Below are 14,693 nucleotides of genomic sequence, written 5' to 3'. Positions count from 1 at the left end.
TCAGGGTGAGTGACGTCAGGGATCCAGCTGTGCGCTCTCCTGCCTGTCTGCACGCAGAGAGCTGCTGTTCCCCCACTACGATCGCAGGACGAGGTGGGACTTTCGTCTCTACTTTCTCACAGCGGCCGGTATGTATTGTTCCCAGCCTTCACCCCGTCGGGAAGATAGGCATGTTTTGCTATGTTCCAGGTACGGTGATGAGCCATTACGCATGGCACATCAGGCAGGGGGGTGTTATTGAGCAAGTATGTCTGTGCTTCTAGTGCCGGGCGGACCCAGTGGGGCGCAGACTACATCATGCTTCGCCCTTAACCCAATAGCGATAGCCTTAGAGGGCGAAGCCATATACGAAATAGAACTGAGGTTACCTACTGTAACCCCAGCTTCTATGAGTAAATGGCGCAGCCCTCTAAGTGCGGGGCCCCACTGGCTCTACGAATAGCTGAAGAAAAGTTATGTTGTATGGGAGCAGATTGCCGGGCCACCTTCCTATTTATACCGGAAGGAGGCCCGAGGGTGGGGCCCACCTTGCGGGTGGGCGTGGACTACAAGTGTTTCAGTGCTGCGCGGGGGCGCAGGGGGATTACCCAATAGCGATAGCCTTAGAGGGCTGCGCCATTTACTCATAGGAGCTGGGGTTACAGTAGGTAACCTCAGTTCTCGTTGTAACTCTCGTTGGAGCGGCTCGGAAACACACCTACAGCAGTAACATGCAACATACACATTAATGCAGCAGTAATATTAATAGAGAAACATCAGACATAATAGTAAAACACTGAAAGGGAACATTGTATTGCACCAGGAGCTATCTTTGGACTTTTACTGCGACAACGTTGACTTGCCTGTGAATAAAAAATAAACCATAGTGTTGGTGATCTACAGTGTTGTCATTCTTCTTTGAACACCAACAAGACCGCTAACACCCTATTTCAACAATCACACTCCCTGTCATTGACATAATTAATAGATGGTTTAGCTTCTCACCATCATTTCCTGTGGCCCACTGATATTAACGATCGTAACTGAAAGGCTGCCTGCCAAACGTAAACATTCAGCCACGTGACTTGACAACTATCGCGAGAGTTTTACACGAGACGGATCCTTTCTAGCCATAACCGTTTTCCCGGGTTATGGCTAGAAAGGATCCGTCTAATGTAAATATGACGTCACGTTCTCGTTCTAACTCTTGTTGTAATCGGAGCAGCTCGGCTGTAATCGGAAAGGGTCGGGGTGGGCGGGACGCGGGAAGAGACGTCGTTCTAACTCTCGTTGTAATCAGAGCAGTGGTAACCACTCAAAGTCCTCAAGAGATAGGAAACGACAGCAGTGTGGGACCTTATTGCGGGAAATTACTGAGCACACATACCACCTACAGGATGAGACGTTCATGTGTACAGTGATATCAAGACTAAATGATCTTATGGAGGACGTAAAGCAACACACCCCACATGACAGTAGTCTTCCTCTCACCTTCACGCCCCCCAAACACAAAAGGCAGAAGAGGACCATAACACCTCTCAGTACCAGCCATCGTAGACACCCTTTTTAAGGCCGGGTGGGTCATAAAGCTGAGGTCATGAGATCCAACTACAGAGTGGACAGCTTGAACAAGATTTTAAAAGCTAAGTCCCCAGAGTCTAATGCGGGAGGAGCAGGCAGGGGTACGAAGAGGAGGATAGATGCTTTAGGTAAGAAGAAAGTATATTTACTTTTGCCATCTCCTCTATATTCACAAAACACAGCCAATCATCCATTCCAATCCTATGGGACATGGCACAGTTCATTTCACTTGTTAGAAATTAAAATCAATGTTGATATGGCGTAATTTGAATTAAATACACTATTTGATTTAAATCTGTTTTATTCTGAAAAACCGGAAGTTCTCACTATTAGATTAACACTTTTATTCTGAAAATGCGTCACTTCCGGTTAGCATTTAGCATCTGGCGGAATCATACGATTTCAAACCTTGAACCAAGGTGAAATTACATGTGATGTTGTACACTGAGCACACTGGGATTAGCACTCATTTATTGACACTGAATAATGTGTAGCAGGGAATGTTTAAATAACCACAGACGCCAGAATGATGCAATTTAGCTACAGAAAAAGGCAGGAATTGCATTGGACCCGCCCCCCGACAACGCCGGCCAATAGGAGAAGACCTCAGATGACAACAGGAAGAGCAAGCCAAGAATTGATCTCTTCGACCCCCTGACCTGAACTGACCGGTCGGATGTGGAGAGCGCCTCCACTCGCACATTTCATTTTGTACACCACCGCATATTTTGTGTAATTAAATGCTGTTAACTTTTATAAGCTTCCCTTGACTCTTTTCAGTCTCTCTTGCCTTCAGGGTTCTAGAATTGCTTTCACACTCCAATAGAAATTGGTATAAAAGAGACCATTAGTCTTCTCATTGTGCTTATTGCTGTGGATAGGTGTTAACTATTGTTGTTGTATTGTATCATATCAAAAGTTGTTTTCATCCAAGGCACCACCGCCAGGTGAATGTTGGAAGCTTGGAGTTGAATGGAGCTGTAAAGAGGTGGTAAGTAAAACAACGTTTTTAATCCATTGCATGTGATTGATGTAGTTATAAAAAGTATATCATAAGCTGTCATTACAGTCTAAATATCTAACAGCAAAAGGAGGAGAGTCTGAGGAGGAGAGGAGATGAGGAGAACAGAGGAGAGGAGACAGCAAAAGGAGGAGAGTATGAGGAGAGGAGAACAGGAGAGGAGAGGATACAGCAAAAGGAGGATAGTCTGAGGAGAAGATGAGGAGAGGAGAACAGAGGAAACAGGGAAAGCAGAGTAAAGAGCAGAGTTGAAAGAGAAGTTGAAAGCAGAGCAAACAGTAGCAGGAGAAGTAGAGCAAATGTAAAAGTAACTTTGAAAAGTATCAGCAAGAAGATCAGAGTTGCATAATGTTATTTTGTTTTATTCGTTACTGTTATATTAATGTTGTATGTTAATTTTTGTACATAGGATAATAAAGATGATCTTAACCTTGAACTCGATTCATGACCTCATTTCATTTTTAAAACCGTAATATCAAATTACAGACTGGATTCAAATTAGGATCTCCAAATGTGTTGATGTAATGTTTGTGATTAATTGAAGGATAAAGTGTTCCTTTATGTGTTGAGAAAATTCCCCTCCCTCTTAAGCCAAGTAAGGTGTTTAAAAAGCCTCTTGGATCAGCTGGAAAATGCATCATCACAAAGCTGAAAACAGCTGTTTCACTTTACTTTTGAGACAAAGCTACACATATATGATGATATTATAGAATATGATGCATTGCTGCAGATTAAACTACCCAACGGGATATATAACACATCTACAGCAGTAACATGCAACATACATTTTATTGCACCAGGAGCTATCTTGGTACTTTTACTGCAACAACGTTGACTTGCCTGTGAATACAAAATAAACCATAGTGTTGAGAGGCGCACGCTCGTGAACTGTTAGCGCCGTGTTATGCATTCCCACTGCACCTCGCGGGAGTGCGCACAGCGTAAAGCCAAAACTCACAGAAATTTCAATGATTTTTAGGGCAAAGTTGGGTTTGGAAACGGTATCATTTCCTTTTTGACAGGCATGCATAACACCGGAGCCTCGCTGCGGGGAAACTTTGGCGCTGTTCCGAGTTTGTTCTAATCCATCAAAATGATGGACTGCTTTCAGATTTGTCCGTCATTGTTGAAAAAATCCATAATAGACGGAAAATATTCTGTTAACGCGACCTCTGGACCTGTGTCCGGAACCACTTCATGTGATTGTTGCACTAAAGCCTCAGTGTTAAGAACTCAATTCAGGTCAAAATGAACAGAATGTCTTGCCACTGTTTTTTTCAGGATACAAGCTTGTAGCCACTGTTTCTTCTTGGGACAAAATGTTCTGTGAGCTCACACTTCAACCGAACCGACATACTAGCCTATGTTTTGCTTTTTTCCTTTTCAAGTGGTTTACGTGTTGCTCCGGGCAACCAGTTCCTGCAGTTTGATTTGAGTTTTGATTTCTGAATGTGCCACTATAGTGGCATGGTGACTAAGAAAACATTCAGTAAAATAAATGATTTAGAGGGCTTTGTTTTTTCCACACAACTACTGTCCAAACACTGCCTTAGGTTATATGTTTTAAGCTAAAGGCTAATGCTAGCATGCAAATCACTGGTGCCAGAATACTTTTTGTTCATACAGTTTCTAAACAAAATATTATGTTCAGGGAACGGTGTCAATCATTTTAAAGCCTAATTTGTCTAACATGACTTGCCAAGTGATTCAATACAATAACACTTTATTTTCAGAGCAATTCTAACAATGTTTCCAACAGAGGGAGTCTTTAATGGGACACACTCACAGAGACACACTTAAACTTACACATGTTCTATGTATTGCTTTCTTATATCTCCATGCCAGCAAAAAAGGTGTCAGGGTGAGTGAATCAGGCAGGACCCAAATGCAGATTGAACAGAGAATACCTTTATTTCAAGGTTAAGTGACAAACAGAACACTACCCCGTGAACACAGTCACAGAAAAACAAGGATCTAACAAAGACAGACAGAAAAACCCAAACTTAAATACACTCAGGACTAATCAAAGAAACAAGAGACAGGTGAGGAGGGAGGAGAAAACACAGGGGCACCAGGTGAACACACTCAGGAAAACAGGAGGGAAACACAGACAGGAAACCAAAGACAGCTCTAGACAAGACAAAACTCAACACAGACAAATCGTGACAAAAGGTTGCTGGAGACATTGGCAGTGTTAATTTAACGTTTACAATTAACAATTGAAAAGATGAAAGCACAAGTTACTACAAATGTAAACCATGTGTCCGTCATTCCATCTGTTCGTCCCATTTTGTTGAACATTATATTTCCGGAACGCCTTTATTACGAACTTGGATTCACAAGGGAAAAAGCACTCAAATGCACGACCCGGGAGCCAGAGGTATAGTATAAGCAATGTACTTTATTTTGCCAAAAGGATATACAAAAGAAAACGACACTCTTTGTGAGGTGACAAAAATAAAGGGCTTCAATAAGGCACAACAAAAAACGCTCACAACGTGAGGAACAAAAAACTTCCAAAACGTTTTCAGGAGCATGGATCAGGCATGTGACAAGATAAGTAAATGCTGATGAGCAGAGTTCTGGCATGAGGACAGGACAAGACGAACTGACAACAAACAAAGGGAAACTGGGGAATATAAACAGGAGATAACTGGGCAAAGGTGAAAACAATCAGGGGCGGGGCTGGTGCTGATGAGCGCGGGAGAAACACACTGGAGTAGGGAGTCAAGGAACCTGGAATGAGACGTAGCAAGTGAGTGACAAAACAAAACAGGAAGTGAAAGACAATACAATAATGACAAATAACAACATGAAACGTGACTGACTTAGCACTTTTGACGGTGCACAACAGTACCCCGCCCCTCTAGGGCCAACTCCTGATGGCCCAGGCCGATCATAAAAATCCTGGATGAGAGTCTTGTCTACAATAAACTTCGCAGGTACCCAGCACCTTTCCTCGAGACCATAACCTTTCCGATCCACCAGGAATGGCTTGCCCCGACCCCCATTGCGGACCTCCAGCAGCTTGCGGACCTTGTAAATTTGACCACCTTCAAAAAACTGGGGCAGTGGAGGGGGCTTGGAGGCGGGAACAAGTGTGCTCTCATACACTGGTTTGATCTTGCTGACATGGAATGTAGCATGTACTCTCATGGACCTGGGAAGTCGTAAGCGCACAGAAACAGGATTGATGACCTTAGACACCGAAAAGGGCCCGCAAACCTCGGAGCCAACTTTTTGGAAGCAACATGAAGTTGTAGGTCCTTGGTGGAAAGCCAAACCTTTTGACCCGGACTCTAGAGTGGAGCGTCCCTGCGGTGGACGTCTGCTACAGCCTTCATCCGAATCGAACTTCTGAGAAGAGACTGGCGAGCCCCAGCCCAAATTCGGCGACAGCGTCTAATCAAGGCATGAGCCAATGGTACCGTTACTTCCCCTTCGTTTGTTGAGAACAGCAGAGGTTGGTAGCCATTGGTACAATGGAAAGGGGAGAGACCTGTGGCCGCTGTGGGAAGAGTATTGTGGGCACATCACAAAGAGTGTCGTTTTCTTTTGTATATCCTTTTGGCAAAATAAAGTATATTGCTTATACTTTACCTCTGGCTCTCGGGTCGTGAAAAAGGACTCAAATGCACGACCCGGGAGCCAGAGGTAAAGTATAAGCAATATACTTTATTTTGCCAAAAGGATATACAAAAGAAAATGACACTCTTTGCGAGGTGACAAAAATAAAAGGGCTTCAATAAGGCATAACAAAAAACGCTCACAACGTGAGGAACACAAAACTTCCAAAAAGTTTTCAGGAGCATGGATCAGGCATGTGACAAGATAAGTAAATGCTGATGAGCAGAGTTCTGGCATGAGGACAAGACGAACTGACAACAAACAAAGGGAAACTGGAGAATATAAACAGGAGATAACTGGGCACAGGTGAAAACAATCAGGGGCAGGGCTGGTGCTGATGAGCGCGGGAGAAACACACTAGAGTATATAGGGAGTCAAGGAACCTGGAATGAGACGTAGCAAGTGAGTGACAAAACAAAACAGGAAGTGAAAGACAATACAAGAATGACAAATAACAACATAAAACATGACTGACTTAGCACTTTTGACGGTGCACAACAGCCTTTTCCTGAAGAATTTCTTCAAATAAAGAACAAACGTCCACTTGGACTACTTTAAGTCGTTAAATTTCAGTGTGGCCTCACAAAACTTCTGGCTTTATCCTTGAGAACACAATTGTTTAATAGGATCAATTGATGAAGTGGTGACTATTTGGACCTGCAAGGGACCTAATCTGCAACTTGGCTGGTCGCCTAACGCCTACAATACAACCACAAGGGAACAAACATTTAATGTACATCACAATACCTGAAGACAAAAAGATTCAAGATCCCTTATGGTACATTTGATCTCGGAATTAACTTATTTGATTTTAGGGTTGATTGATGCAGAACAGGGGGCTTCAGTCTAACTTTATTAAATGGTGTGAATCTATATCTCCAATTAAAATAGCAAGCCTCAGTATTTTATTACAGTAGGCTTGTTCATAGAGTTTCTCAAAGGGTTGACCTATAATCTTTGAGCAGATTTTCATTGATTGAAGCAGTATGGATTTTAAAGTGGTGGACAAACACTTGTCACAAATGCAAAACTGTAGAACACCGATTATATACACATAACACGATGTACAAGACAAAAGAAGTGCGTCAGAAACGTGCCAAATGCACATGCAGACAAATTCACTTGTCTAGTGCATGAATGCAGAGAAAGGTGCATTTTAATATTAAACTGGGTTACTTTAAGCACTAGGCTTATGTTTGACTTTCACTAACAGTGTGCAGTACTTTTAAAACTAGAACAACAGTCTCTTAAAACTTGTGTGCACGTTCCTGCTGTTGATACCCGGAACGTGACACACTGATATTTAGGCAGTCATTGCTCCTCATAGGTCAATAAACACATGGCCCGCTTTGTTTGTCAGAGTGCCTGAGTACAAAGATGACCTTCCCGCAAACCTAATTATCTCGTCACTGCGAACACCACACTGTTATCGCCACATGTGCTCCCCATTATTTCTCATTAAGTCATGCGGATGCCATAGAACTCCATCATACTATAGTGTCCTGTTTGTATTTCACATAAAAACAGACCTGAGGAATTGTTTTATGCATCAGTTAACCTCATAACTGTCGGTTGAGTTCATGAAAAGCTACAGCAATCCTTGTATTGAAATAAAAAAGAACAAGCTTATTGGTTTTCTTTATTAATCTCATTTGGCTCGTCACTGCTCTTTCCAGAGTACTTTGAGATGAACTTTGACCTCAAACATTTCTTTGATCCTTAAGCAATGTCAGGATTTTCTTCAAATTTGACAAAAAGGTCGACGGACATATCCTTAAGGATATGTTGTTTATAATTTGTCAAAGGTCAAAGGTCAAGGTCACTGTTCCCCCTGTTGAACCATGTACATAAACCCACATTTTCTGGAACACCTGGAGGGAATTTCATTATATCTAGCTAAAATGTCCAATTGGACTTTTAGATGGCCTGACTAGATTTAAGTGGTCGAAGGTCACTGTGATGCTTTGGGCTATGACTTGATAATTCATATGTCAATATTTCAAAATTCAAACAGATAGGTTACAAGGAAAAAGTTATGACCTTTTGGAAAGACACAGATGTAAACTGCAGCTTGTCTGGGTGTCGGGGGCATACAACCAAGAAGTGGTAATTATAGTTAGTGGTTAGGAGCATAACATGGCATTTAATCACCGCAGCGTTTAGCTGAGCTTCTCCCGGTAGCAGGGGAAAGCTGCGTGACGCTACAAAGGGGCGTGGCTAGCAGCAGAATCAACCTGTTTGCAACAGACCTGCAAAAGAGGAGTTTGAGCAGTATGAGGCATGGCTACAATGGGTGAACTGTTTGGTATTTTAAGCAACAAACTTCCCAGACATGTTTTGTATAGGTATGGCCCTACAATATATTTTTCCAATATAGCATAATAGGTCCACTTTAAGTCGCTTTGACACGTTGTAAAATGGCTCTGTGCTGATGTTGCTGTTGCGTTAGTATGAAGAGGGGGAAGACACTAGGCTGAAGTGCTACCCTCGGTTAGCGCACTATTTTAAATTGTTGCTTAGCGCTGCATTGGCAGTTCACATTTTTCAACTTTAATCTCGATCACCACTGACGATTTGACCCACAACCAATCAGATAACAGCTATGCTAAGCAGTGCAAGGTAGCAGGGGAGGTTACCATAGAAAAAAACTAAAACTAGCTGGTTGTTTTTCACGCAAGGCTCTGCGCCCTACTTCGCGCCCGTCTTTCTGTCAACCTATTCCAGACTAAATTGGGTAAGGGATTGAAATACCCATAAATACCGCGCCACATCCTCCCACATGCATACCTGTACGCAATTTAGGGTGTATGTTCCATGTGATCCGATCTGTATGAGGAAACAAAAGGACGGCAACAAAGGAACCTTAGTGAAAAGTCATCACTCCAGGCTCTACTTCTTTTTTCCCTGGAAATGTAAACTAATAGCAAACACGTGTGCCTTTACATCACAGAGGTGAGTCACTACTATTTGCTGTGCGTGGCTCAAGTCCATGCTGTCTTCACAGGGTGTCATGCGATGAAATAATACACACCAGATGTTGTTCTACTCTTATGCAGTCCCGGCGTCAAGGGGGCGTCGCCCCCTCACGCGGACTGTCCGCCCCCTCAATCCAAATAGTATTTTTTTAATTTTTTTTTTTATTGTTTTTAGTTTTATTACAACAGTTTATGATGTGTTAAAAACAACAGAAAACTCCACTGACAAACCAAAATGAACAGCATGGGTAAATAAAAAAACAGCTTTGCAATTTACGCAGTTTACGTCATGAGACGTAAATTGACGGTCACTGACGGTCAGTGCGTCATCCCGCCATAAAACAAAAACAAACGAAGCAACGTAGCAGCTATTTTAATTCAAGCGGACATTCAGAATATTTTATACAGTCTATGGACAGAATGGATATTCGCAAATGGCTGAAAAAGCCAGAAACAACCACACCGTCGGCGGCATCCCCGCCGCCTGGCAGCAGCAGCAGCAGGAGCACCGGAGAGGACGAGGAACACCTGCCGAGGGAGGAGCCGCGGGTTCAGCCTCGCAGTGAGGAGAGTGAGCCGGGTTCACTGGGAGCGGAGAGCCCGCCGTCGCACTCACAGCATGGTTTACCAGAGGACCTCGGAGTTGACAAGCCAGCTCAGGTTCATCTCAGGCAATTTCCAAAGAAGCAACAGCATAATAATGACTGTAAACGGTCATTTTCGGCTAATTGGTACAACGAGAGAGACTGGCTTGAATATTCGCAGCAAGAAGATGCAGCCTTTTGTTTTCCCTGCAGGAAATTTGGAGGGAGTGACTCCGTTTTCACAAGAACTGGGTATACTAATTGGAAGCATGCTAATGATAAGGCAAAGGGATTTAGCAGGCACAGTAACAGCAAAGAGCATCAAGCATGCAATGTTAGCTGGAAAGAGAAGGAAATGCGATGCAACACAGGCAGTGAAATTTCAACCATGGTTAACTCTCATCAGCTTGCGCGAAACCGCCTGTATGTGTCTGCAATTGTTGACATAATTGAATTTCTTGTCTCAAACGAACTGCCACTGAGGGGTGAAGTGGATTCAGTCAATAGCAGAGATGAACTGGGAAGCGGACTGTTTCTCTCACTGTTTGATTACACGCTGAGGCAAAACCAAGAGCTTGCAAAGGCTTTCAGTACAATTCTAAAAAACGCAACTTACACATCACATGATATTCAAAATCACATAATTGAACTGATGAGCACGATCGTAACAGAGCAAATTGTTAAAGATGTCGGGGAGTCATGGTTTACACTCAAGGTGGATGGAACTAAAGACCCGACAGGCAGTGAAAATGTATCTATAGTTGTGCGTTATATGGACAAGGACTACAAAATGCAAGAGAGGCTGTTATCAATGCAGACAACGGACAAATGTGATGCCCAGTCACTCACTAATGTTGTGCTTGATGAACTGTCAAATGCTGGCCTTGACGCAAACAAAATTCTTAGTCAGTGTTATGACGGAGCCAGCGTCATGTCGGGACGAGAGGGAGGCATGCAGAAGCTTATTCAAAATAAGTTAAACAGAGAAGTGCCTTACATCCATTGTTTCAACCACCAATTGCATTTGGTGATCGTGCATGCTATTTCCTCAGAGAGTGCAGTTGGGGATTTTTTTGAAGTGTGCAATTCCCTTTATAAATTTATGAAAAAGCCCACTGTAGCCGCACAGTACAAAGGAGAGAAGCTTAAAAGGCTGTTAGAGCAGCGATGGACCGGACACCTTGACACGGTGTCTGTGGTGCTGAAGTCACACACTGCACTGGTGGACTTCCTGAAAGAGATCGGAACCATGGGAGCAAGTGCTGATGTGAAAATTGAATCTGTTGGACTTCACAAGGCCATTACAGAACGGAGCTTCACATTTCTCACCGGTGTGATGCACAAAGTATTGGGGCTGATGGACCCAGCCAATCGGATGCTGCAAGCCGAAGAAACAGATCTAATCACTGCAGTCCGGCTCATTCAAAGTGCCTCTTCTTGCATAGAGGATCTACGATCAGATGCGGAATTTCAGAAACTGTGGGCTGACAGCGGGGATGCAGGTGAGGGCGCCGGCGCGCCTGCTCCTCCAAAACGGCAGCGGCAGGCCACCAGGACGCTACAAGACTACGTGGTGAGTGAAAGCCTTGGGCAGCGCGAAGTGGACATTCAACAAGAGTGCAAGCGGCTGTTTTTTGGCATCATCGACTCTATTCTGAGTGAAATGGCTGCACGTTTCAGCGAGCGTAACGGGATGTCAGCTTTGGACGCTTTGGACCCCGCCAGTGTGATTTTCCTGGAGGCTGAGAAAGTGAAACCACTACTGGATTTAACAAACACAGACATGGTTGAGGCACAGTTCACAGTTGCGCGAGAGTTTTTGAAAAGCCGGTGCACAGGCCAGGGAGTAGAGAGAGTGACTTTGAGTCACCTTGTTGCAAAGGAGTCCAGGGTATTAAGTGCCATGCCAGCGGTAATGACAGCATTCAAACACGCACTAACATTCGGGGCATCAACTGCTACATGTGAAAACTCGTTCTCCACGTTGAAGAATGTATTTAGTGAGCACAGACGCAGCATGTTGCATCGACGCAAAGCCCATCTCATCCAGCTGGCCTTTGAGAATGACCTCAGTAGGAAATTCAAAGATGAGTGGAAGGAGATGCTGCTGAGGAGGTTCCACTCGTCAGGAAAGAGGAGACTGCAACTCTACTGAAGGTAAGAGCTGGTTATTTTATCATTTGTATTGTTGCTACTGTTTGTTAGCAATGTGGTTATTGATCATCCGTTGTTGGATATGTTAGATCAGCGCCTCTGATCTGTGGAGTCTGTTTTGATGTTGCTCCGTTATGTTTTCTCATTCTATGCAGCATCATGTGACATGTCACCGGCGGTGACATGTCACATGATGCTGTGACTCACCGCCCCCCCTCGGTTTTCAGCTGCCCCCCCCTCTGTACTGAGCTGGAGCCGGGACTGCTCTTATGTGTGTTCTTTTATCACCTTTTATCAGATTACGTATTTATGATTCTATTTTCAAGTGGACACAAAGAGATATTTATAGGAGCAGGTTTTTTTTTTACCTTTACAAATCAAAATTAAACTAGTTGAAGCACTTGTCCTATAATTGAGTATTTTAGTTTGGATGGCTGTGCTGGGTTTGTTCCCTTGGCAACGCCGTTACCATGACTGCAGCTCTTTGTTTTGCACACCGCTTGTCAAACTTCAAGGACCACTGGCGACCCTATTAATCACCACTCGTACCGCAAATATGTATTCGCACACTGACTCATTTTTTCTACCAGTGAAGTATAGGTGCCCAGAATCCAGCGTTTAACAGAGCTCCACCTCTTTTGTTGCACATTATGTTTCCACCTCCTGACATTCAAAGCTGTCCTCTCCCATGCCAACTCATCCAGGAGTGGGATGGGCATGGATTATAAAAAGTAATGATCCTGCGTGTTTACAAAAGGTGTGTGAATAACTCGATCTCCTTTATCTTTATACATGTAGTGTAAACACATTATGCTTAATTCAGGCTAGCCACTATAAAAAAATCCATTTGAAACTGAAAATGGAGATAATACTTTTGTTTTCAATCAAATAAAAAAAGACCACTTTAGAGTCTTCTTTTATATTGCTTTATATGACAGTAATATAATGAGTTGGATGGAGGGTGTATTTAAAGTATTTTCAATGGGCATGTTTTGACCTTTATTTTTAAAGTGGGCATTTAAGAGATTACAGAAAATGAAAAGAAAAAGAGAAGGAATAACATGAAACAAAGTCAGTTTCTGGACTTTAGTCATAGATTTTGTATTCTTATGGAAGAGGAAGTAAAGATCCTTTTTTTCCAATTACGTGTGTCAAATACTAAGGAAATAAAGCCGCCCTTCACGTCATAGAAAATGTTAAATTTAAGAAAATAAACATTCCCAAGGACCCACTTTTCTTATTTTCCGGATGCATTTTAGTCATCATGAGTTTCCATTATAACACTCAGCTCTGTGTTGCTTAAAGCAGTTGTCAGAGGCCTCCAGTGGCTCCTCTGTTTTATACTTTGGCTTGGCACCAATTTCTCATTCTTTTTCCAAAAAAAACTCCTGCAGTCCAAAAGTGGCTTGTAAAGTTAAGCTCCACTTATGTAGATTTTCCAGGATGTGAACTTTCAATACCATTCAAGTTGTCTTTTGATAAGTGTGTGTAAAAAACGATTTAGGGGATTTACTGTAAATCGATGGCGGGGAAAAAACAGCTTTGTCAAAGTTTGTTTGATTAATGGATTATGGAAGGATAAATTGAGTACACCTAACTAAGACAATTCTCTTTATTGTACTGTTATTTCCCCCCCAAATAGTTTCTAACCTTTCTCTATGTTCATATTCTCTTTCTTCAAAGTGTTTGGACTGAAATTGAATGTAATTTCCAAATCAATTGTCCATAATAACAATGTAAAGCCATCACAACAGAGCCGGCCGGCTAACCAATCAGAGCAGACTGGGCTCAGTAGAGGCACTAAATACAAATATGATCCTGAGAATGAGCATTATATGTGTTCTTTAATAAAAAATACAGTACGATATTGGTAATTTTTCTGAAGTAAAATATATGAATACTTTTTCCACATTGATGTGGTGGGATTTCTTCAGGGTAAAATAATTACTTCTGTGAAGATGATATCAATCATATACTGAAATAGGGCTCTTCTCAAATTCACAAGAAAAATATCTCCTTTAGTGTGTCACTATGTAATTTTAGCTATGTATACAGATAATTCAATTCAATTCAATTCAAGTTTATTTATATAGCCCAATATCACAAATCATATTTGTCTCAGAGGGCTTCACTGATCAAATAATGAAAAAAAGTAATGTAGCACAGGAAATGAGCTTACGGTCATGCTGTGACTGGCATTAAACTCAATGTGATTCACCAGTAATTTATTTATTTCAGAGTTCTTCTTTCCCCCAGCTGCATACAGATACACACATCACACATAAATGTGCAGCATGGGTTGACAATAATTAAATGTTCTTCTCTGTACTCGATCAGAATAGGACCTTCAGCAAGAAATAGTTTCTTTAGTCCTTTGAATGTTATTTATTTTTTATGTTGATCCAACTTTGTGTCCCGCAGTGAGCCTATTTTCCTTCAGGCATTGAACAAATCTTCATCCAGGAAGCTTTTATCCTTGTCTGATGTGCTGTGATTATTTGTGCTTTTATTAATCTCTAAAAGTAAGGGCCAACACTGTTTTCACTTGAGTAATACAACAATCTAAAAGTTCCTCTGTAAAAATCTTTAACACTAATATGACAACAGAATAAAACAAAACAAACCTGGCTTCGCACAAAGTAAGGGTTTATGTTTCGCAAATGTATCTTTTTTGAAAATCAAAACAACATTTCAGAACTTGTAACTCAACAAATGATCACCACTTTCATAGGCAAGGCAAGGCAAGCTTATTTATATAGCATCTTTCAACAC

The sequence above is a fragment of the Notothenia rossii genome (assembly GCF_949606895.1).
Source record: "Notothenia rossii genome assembly, chromosome: 9".
In the NCBI taxonomy this organism is placed as follows: Eukaryota; Metazoa; Chordata; class Actinopteri; order Perciformes; family Nototheniidae; genus Notothenia; species Notothenia rossii.
This window is presented reverse-complemented; position numbering follows the sequence as displayed.